Source organism: Tiliqua scincoides, chromosome 2, assembly GCF_035046505.1.
Source record: "Tiliqua scincoides isolate rTilSci1 chromosome 2, rTilSci1.hap2, whole genome shotgun sequence".
NCBI classification, from domain to species: Eukaryota; Metazoa; Chordata; class Lepidosauria; order Squamata; family Scincidae; genus Tiliqua; species Tiliqua scincoides.
The window spans coordinates 207,246,549-207,253,649 of record NC_089822.1 but is presented as its reverse complement, the minus strand read 5'-3'; positions in this window follow the sequence as shown (position 1 = coordinate 207,253,649).

Below are 7,101 nucleotides of genomic sequence, written 5' to 3'. Positions count from 1 at the left end.
TTGACTGCCCCTTCCCCTCGACATCTATACATTCCATGTATTGACATAAATTTGTTAAAAATGCACAAGGTAGTTCTTTGATGTGTTTTCAAATATTTATAGATACATTTTGGTCCACCCCCCCCCCCAAAGTCACAATAGATAATTTGAATCTTAGCAAATCTAATCAAATAGGCTCATCACTGCTCTACAGTTGGCAGTAATTTTTCGAAAGCAATCCTTGAAAAGGGATTTCAGATTTTAAAAAAATTCCGATGTCTTTGCTACCTGTGAGATCTCCAGGAGCAGTTCTCAGCTCCTGGCTGGAGCTCATCCACAGTGAGCTTCTGAAGTGGATTGATAGGTCTTCCGAATTAAACTTTAAAAGACCATTAATGACAAGAAATGACAGCGGGTGCCTGGAAGAGTGCCAGCCTGGCTCCCAAGCAAATCTCGCATGAGCTTCTAAATCTGCAGGGAAGAATAGAATTAGGTGCCATGGGATTAGAAAGCAATGTGTTGAAGAAAGTCATCTGGCCACATGCAAAGAGACCAAGGGAGGCGAAGGGGGAGCAAAAGATTGGGTGATGGGAACCAACAACAATAACAATAACAAGGGACAGCAGCGCTACAGAGCCTTGCAAGGCTCTCTTAAAAAAGAAGCCCCGTCTGGCAACATGGCTCAGGAAATGACCAAACCCGAGGGGAGCCTCCTTTCTCCCACTGGCTGTCCACGTCTGTGGCTCCGGGAGCTTACCTTGCAAGGCAGACACCTGTTCGGCGCCGGGGAAGCGGGCTGGCGTCTTTCGAGGTTTCCCAGGCGGAGATGATCTGACTTTCTTCTTTGCTGGAGGACTGACTAGCCGGCTGCCTGCTCCTGGCTGCCAAGATGCCGCCTCTGCCGAGCGCTGGAGGGGCTGCGCCTCCGAATCCTCTCCTCTTGCATAAGGAGCAGGCTGCCCACAGCTCGGGTGGTGGAAGGCTCGTGATTTGCTCAGCGCCCAAGCGGGGCCGCTCCGCTTAGTTGATTCCCATTGGAAACTCCTCCGAAGACAAGCCGCTCTCGCCCCGCGGGGAGCTGTCCGCAGGCAGGGTGCTGAAATCAAACTCCCCGCGCGCGGGCGGGGGGAGGCTGGAGCACCAAGCCCGCGCCCGGCAGGAGCTGTCCAACAACGTGCTGCTGAAGCGGAGCTCCAGGGGCGAGGGGGCTCCTTCCTGAAGCTCCCCACGCACACCCCCTCCGCTAAAAGACTTGCTCCCCCCAGGATAGCAGGGGAAGGACTGAGTCACACAAAGACATCTGCTGTGGGACTGATCCTGCCTTCCAGCCTCAGGATCAGTCCTGATCTCTTTAGAAGCAATGGGGGGGGGGGGTTGGAGAAAGAAAGGATGCTCCTGCGTTTTGATTCTGAAAGGGGATCTCACTGCAAAAACCATGCATCTCAAGCTCCCTTTCCTCAGGTTGACTAAGGGGCTGGTAGCAGCAGAGGATTTCTTGAGGACACTACTTCACATTCCCAAAGGAGTGGGGGATAACTGGAGGCAGAAATGCAAATGTGCAGCCACATCTGGTTCAATGTTCTTAAATGAGTCGCCTTAGAAGAGAAAATGGGGAGAAAGGGGGGACTGAACAGCAGGGGAGAGGAAATCTTCTGCAAGAAGGTCAGGCCCAAGGAAGACAAACCAAGCAATTGGTTTGGGGCAATTGTCATGTATGCAGCTACCAGGAGGAGAAGGCTGCCATACTATGCATATATACCTGAACATAAGCCCCACTGAACACCGTGGGGCTTACTTCTGAGAAGTCAAGCATAGATGTGGGGTTCCACTTGCTTCTCTGGTGACAATCCTATGAGTTTTACTTTGTTTCACGATAGCGGGCAACTATGAGGAATCAGTGTTTTGAAAGTTTATTTCCTCCTGCTAAATTCATCATTCTCATTCTGTCGTCATTGACTTCTGTATTTGTGACCTTTCTTGCTTGGGCATCTGGACAGTTTGCTCAGGAATTCAAAATCAATATGAGGAAGGCTCTGCAAGAAATGCATCATTAGAAAAGAAGGGCAGGAATTTTCTGAAAGGAACTCGTAGCAGTCCCTGGTCCAGACTGAACCATCTTAAACTGCCTGAGATTTAATTATGAAGAAAAAAATCATTTGCTTGGGTTTAATCACATCACACTGGTGGAAAAGACTATGGTCTGGAGTGAACCTAATTCACTAAGTGGGCAGATCAGCCTGATGTTGTGGAAAGGCAAATTATTCACTTGAGTTGCTCCCAATCTTGGGATAGTTTGTGTTCATGGGTGACATGTTTTTTCCCTTTCCTTATGTTAACAGCCTCTTTAATCAGCCACTAATTATGTGCTATGGGGAAGCAATTCAGTCAACAGAGCATCTTTCCCTTTCTGAAACTTTTTTTTTTTAATTCAACACCTTTAGACCCATTCTTAATATAAGACATGGGCCAAATACCTCAATTATTTATTTTTATTATGCCCCTTCTCAGAAGAGGAACACGAGTCACTCATGAACTCTAAACTCCTGAAACATATCTTTTTTTCCCCCCTAACAGAAGAAGCTCTTGGAGAAAGGGAGTTAGGGTGCAATCCTAACCCCTTATGCCATTGCTTTCCAGCACTGGCATAGCAGTGCCAATTGGATGTGTGCTGCACCCTGAAGTTGGGTGTCACTCATGGAAGCCTCCTCAAAGCAAGGGAATGTTTGTTCCCTTACCTCAGAGCTGCATTGCCCTTAAGTCAGTGCTGGAAAGCACTGACATAAGGGGTTAGGATTGCGCCCTTAGAGAGAGGCTCTTACATGGAGCTGCACAATGTAAGTCAAACCTTGAGGCCTCTAGCTTGGTGTTGGGCAGGGTCTTGGGATTTCCTTCTCTTCTAGAACTTCCAGCATGAGGCTAGGTGAAAGATTTTGCCATTACATAGCCATGTTTTCCTGCTGTGACTTTTATTCCATAATCCTACCATTGATTTTGACCTACATGGAAAAAATCCTCAAGTGTTAACAGGATGTGGTGTGAGACAGTGGTTGAAGAAAGCAAAATCCACTCTGAAAATATGCTTGAAGAGCAAATTGAGCCCTTCATGTTCATTCATTGCCAAAGGTAGAAGATCTCAGGTTCTTTCAAGTGGTTAGTTTATTACATTTATATCCCACTTTTCTTCTGCCATGGAACTAAAGGCAGCTTCCAGGAAGTCAATGGGAAGTTTTATCCAGACACTGATTCTTATCTAATATACTTTGGCACAAACTTTTATTAGTGCAATAAAGCTTAGTTTTCAACATGATGCTTACTTCAGTAATTGGAGCAAACCCTCCTGATTTAACAGGTCTGCTTTTCTCTCCAGAGTAGCCTGTGCATGTGGACATTAATCAGGTAAGATTTGAGCCTGAAGCTGCTATTCCTTGCATGAGGTGATTTTCAAACCCATGAAGGGTAGCATTTTATGGGCAGTTATATGACTCTGTGCCTTCTACTTAGAGTAGCCATAACATGTCCACCTCCATAGCTCCACAAAAAAGGAAGAGCAAGAAATAAGATAAGCTGACCCCAAAACCTTGTAGAGAAGGCCCCTACTATCCACCTCTGGTTGCCTTGCAGAGCTGGAAATCAAGGCTTTCTGCTCTAGAGAAGTCTGGGAATGTCATTTGATTGGGAAAGAGGTGACCACATGGGGCATTTTCCCCAAGAATACAAAGCTTTCTAATTTGGATTGTGTCATTAAGAAGAGCACCTGCGAACAGCTTATGAAACACAGGGCTCAATCCTATCCCCTGCCAAGCTGCATCCTATGATGGGCATGGGTGATTAGGCAACCTGTAGGACGTAAATAAAAAATATTTTGTACTTACCTTCTGGTAAGCTACTCAATCACTAATGGGTCTCTTTGACAAAAGCCACCTATTTTGGTGGCATATGTCGAAGGAGAGAGAAGGGGTGGAGAAATTTTATAAAGAGGAGATAAGGTTCTGCGTGGGTCATTGCTGCCAGATCCACCCTTCCCACCCAGGAACCCCCTCCATACCTCCTACTTCTCACTCTCACCACCAACTTGCCTCCTGTTGGTGCCCAGTGACTTCACCACTGGCAAGCATGTGTGGCTGCTAGTGACTGTGCTGGTGACCCTGTTGTGCTTATCAGTGAACATGTTGTGTGATGGATCCTGGCACTTCCACCAGTGGAAGCTGGCAGATAGGATTGGACTGATGTAATACAGGTTGGCATATTGGCATACCCAGCATAATTGCTGGATTATGGAGAAAGCAAGGGAGTTTCAGAAAAAAACATCTGCTTCATTGACTATACTAAAGCCTTTGATTGTGTGGATCACAACAAAATGTGGCAAGTTCTTAAAAAGATGGGAGCACCAAACCATCTCATCTGTCTCCTGAGAAATCTATATGCAGGTCAAGAGGTAACAGTTAGAACCAGATATGGAACAACTGATTGGTTTAAAATAAGGAAAGGAGTACGACAAAACTGTATATTGTCACCATGCTTATTTAACTTATATGCAGAGTACATCATGCGAAAGGCTGGTCTGGATGAATCACAAGCTGGAGTTAAGATTGCCAGGAGAAATATCAGTAACCTCAGATATGCAGATGATACCACTCTAATGGCAGAAAGTGAAGAAGATCTAAAGAACCTCTTGATGAAGGTGAGAGAGGAAAGTGCAAAATGTGGCTTGAAACTTAACATTAAAAAAACTAAGATCATGGCATCCGGTCCCATCACATCATGGCAAATAGAAGGTGAAGAAATGGAAAACTTGACAGAGTTTATCTTCTTGGGTTCCAAGATCACTGCAGATGGAGATTGCAGCCATGAAATTAAAAGACGCTTGCTTCTTGGGAGGAAAGCTATGGTAAACCTAGACAACTTAATGAAAAGCCAAGACATGACCTTGTCAACAAAGGTTCATATAGTCAAAGCTATGGTTTTCCTGGTAGTAATGTATGGCTGTGAGAGCTGGACCATAAGGAGGGCTGAGTGCCAAAGAATAGACGCTTTTGAATTATGGTGTTGGAGAAGACTTTTGAGAGTCCCCTGGACTGCAAGGAGATCAGATCAGTCAATCCTACAGGAAATCAACAATGACTGTTCATTGGAAGGACAGATGCTGGAGCAGAATACTTTGGTCACCTCATGAGAAGGGACGACTCTTTAGAAAAGACCCTGATGCTGGGAAAAATTGAAGGTGAACGGAGAAGGGGACGGCAGAGGATGAGATGGTTAGACAGTGTCATGGAGGCAATGAACATGAATTTGGATAAACTCCAGAAGTTAGTGGTAGACAGGGGGGCCTGGCGTGCTGTGGTCCATGGGGTCATGAAGAGCTGGACGCGACTTAATAACTGAACAACAAACAACAACAACAACAAAATATTTGCAGACCACTTCTAAACATAGATATACCCTCCCACCCTGCGCGCACACAAATCTTTACTGTAAGAGAGATAGATACAGAGAAACGTATACACAACCTCCCTCTATACATATAAAACATGGAAGCACCTACATGCCAGCATTTCACAAGCACATACTGCTTTCTACTCATGCAGGTTTGTACCATTTGTGTGCATACACACTTGGGAAAATGCATTTCCACAGTAGGATTGCTATGATGGCAAATGAATTTTATTTATTCCCTGTTTTTCTACTTCCCCCTTTACATTTTGCTTTCTCCCACTCCCCAAGTGTCTGCATGGAAACAGCAAATATTCAATCAAATCCCCTGTGTACACTCGGGAATGAAAGAACATTTTCCCCAGGGAGTTCACTGTTCGACTATAAAACATCTCCTTCCACTTCTCTTCCTATAGCCTGAAGATTGAGACGAGATAGAAGCCTTTCACAATGCACTGAGCAAGACTCAGCAATGCAGTTAGAACCCAGGTGCAGTCAAGAGTCAAACAAGTGACGAAGTCTGCCATGAGAGTCACAGCCAAGAACACAACCTTACGGTCAAGGTAGAGCATGTTTCATTACTGAATTTTCTCCCACCATTCCAGATTCAAGCAGACCCATGGGCCAGAGCGCTAAAATTAATTGGTCTGTACTGTCCTTTCCAAAACACCAATGTGTTTGTCAAATTCTTACAATGCTGCTTCATGGTCATACAGTATCTTGGCCACATAATGAGGCTTTTCCAATGTTATGCCTGCACACAGGCCTGAACATCATGAAAGCCTTTGGGGGGGGGCTTACCCAGCCCAGGCAAATGCAACAGGAAAATCCAGTTTGCTGCAGGGAGAATGTAAAGTTGGATTCTTAATTATCCCCTTGTGATCAGTGCTTGTCAAATGTAAATGGCTATTTCCTGGCAAGACTTGTCTCCATCAGTCAATATACATTGTGTCCCAGAGCAGTTACATTGTGATTATCTTGCTCTATATCCTCAAGCAAAGAAGAATGATTATTGGCGATGAAAGGATTAAGATCCTCTGAATCCAAATTATTTTTTGTACTTTTTGCAGAGCTACTAGGCCCACTGGAGTTCATGTGATTGGAAATGTGTGGGTAAACTAGAAACTTTTCCGCACCAGCTGAGGATTGTGGACAGCTGGGAGGGGAACAGTTGGGGAACCCCCAAACCCAAATAGAAACAGGATAGAAATCTGGACATTTGGGCAACTCTTTATGTGATGGGACTGACCCTTTTACTGTCAATGATTGGCATCACATTTCTAAACTATAATGGCCCCAAGCATCCATCGCATTAAAACTAACGGTGAGGATTGTGAGCCTTCTCAGACAGGGAACCACCATCTCATTTCTTTTACTATGTAAATAGCTTTGTGAACTCTTTTTCTTGTTGAAAAGCAGTATCTACATATTCTTAATAAATGATAACAGCAACAACAGAGAACATAACAAGCATTCAGAAAAACAGACAGAAAGAAGCCAGAGCAATGGTGGACTTTCTCATGCCTCAACAATGCCAAAATGAAACAGCAAAGTGTAGCTTCTGCCTGCAGCTATCCTTAAGGGTTCAGTCCCAGAAACATCACTCTTAGTACATAATGCTTTGGGGAGGGGAGAGGGGAAAGGCTTCACTGGATTTTCCCCCTGGTGTTCTCCTGACCCACCACTCAGCCT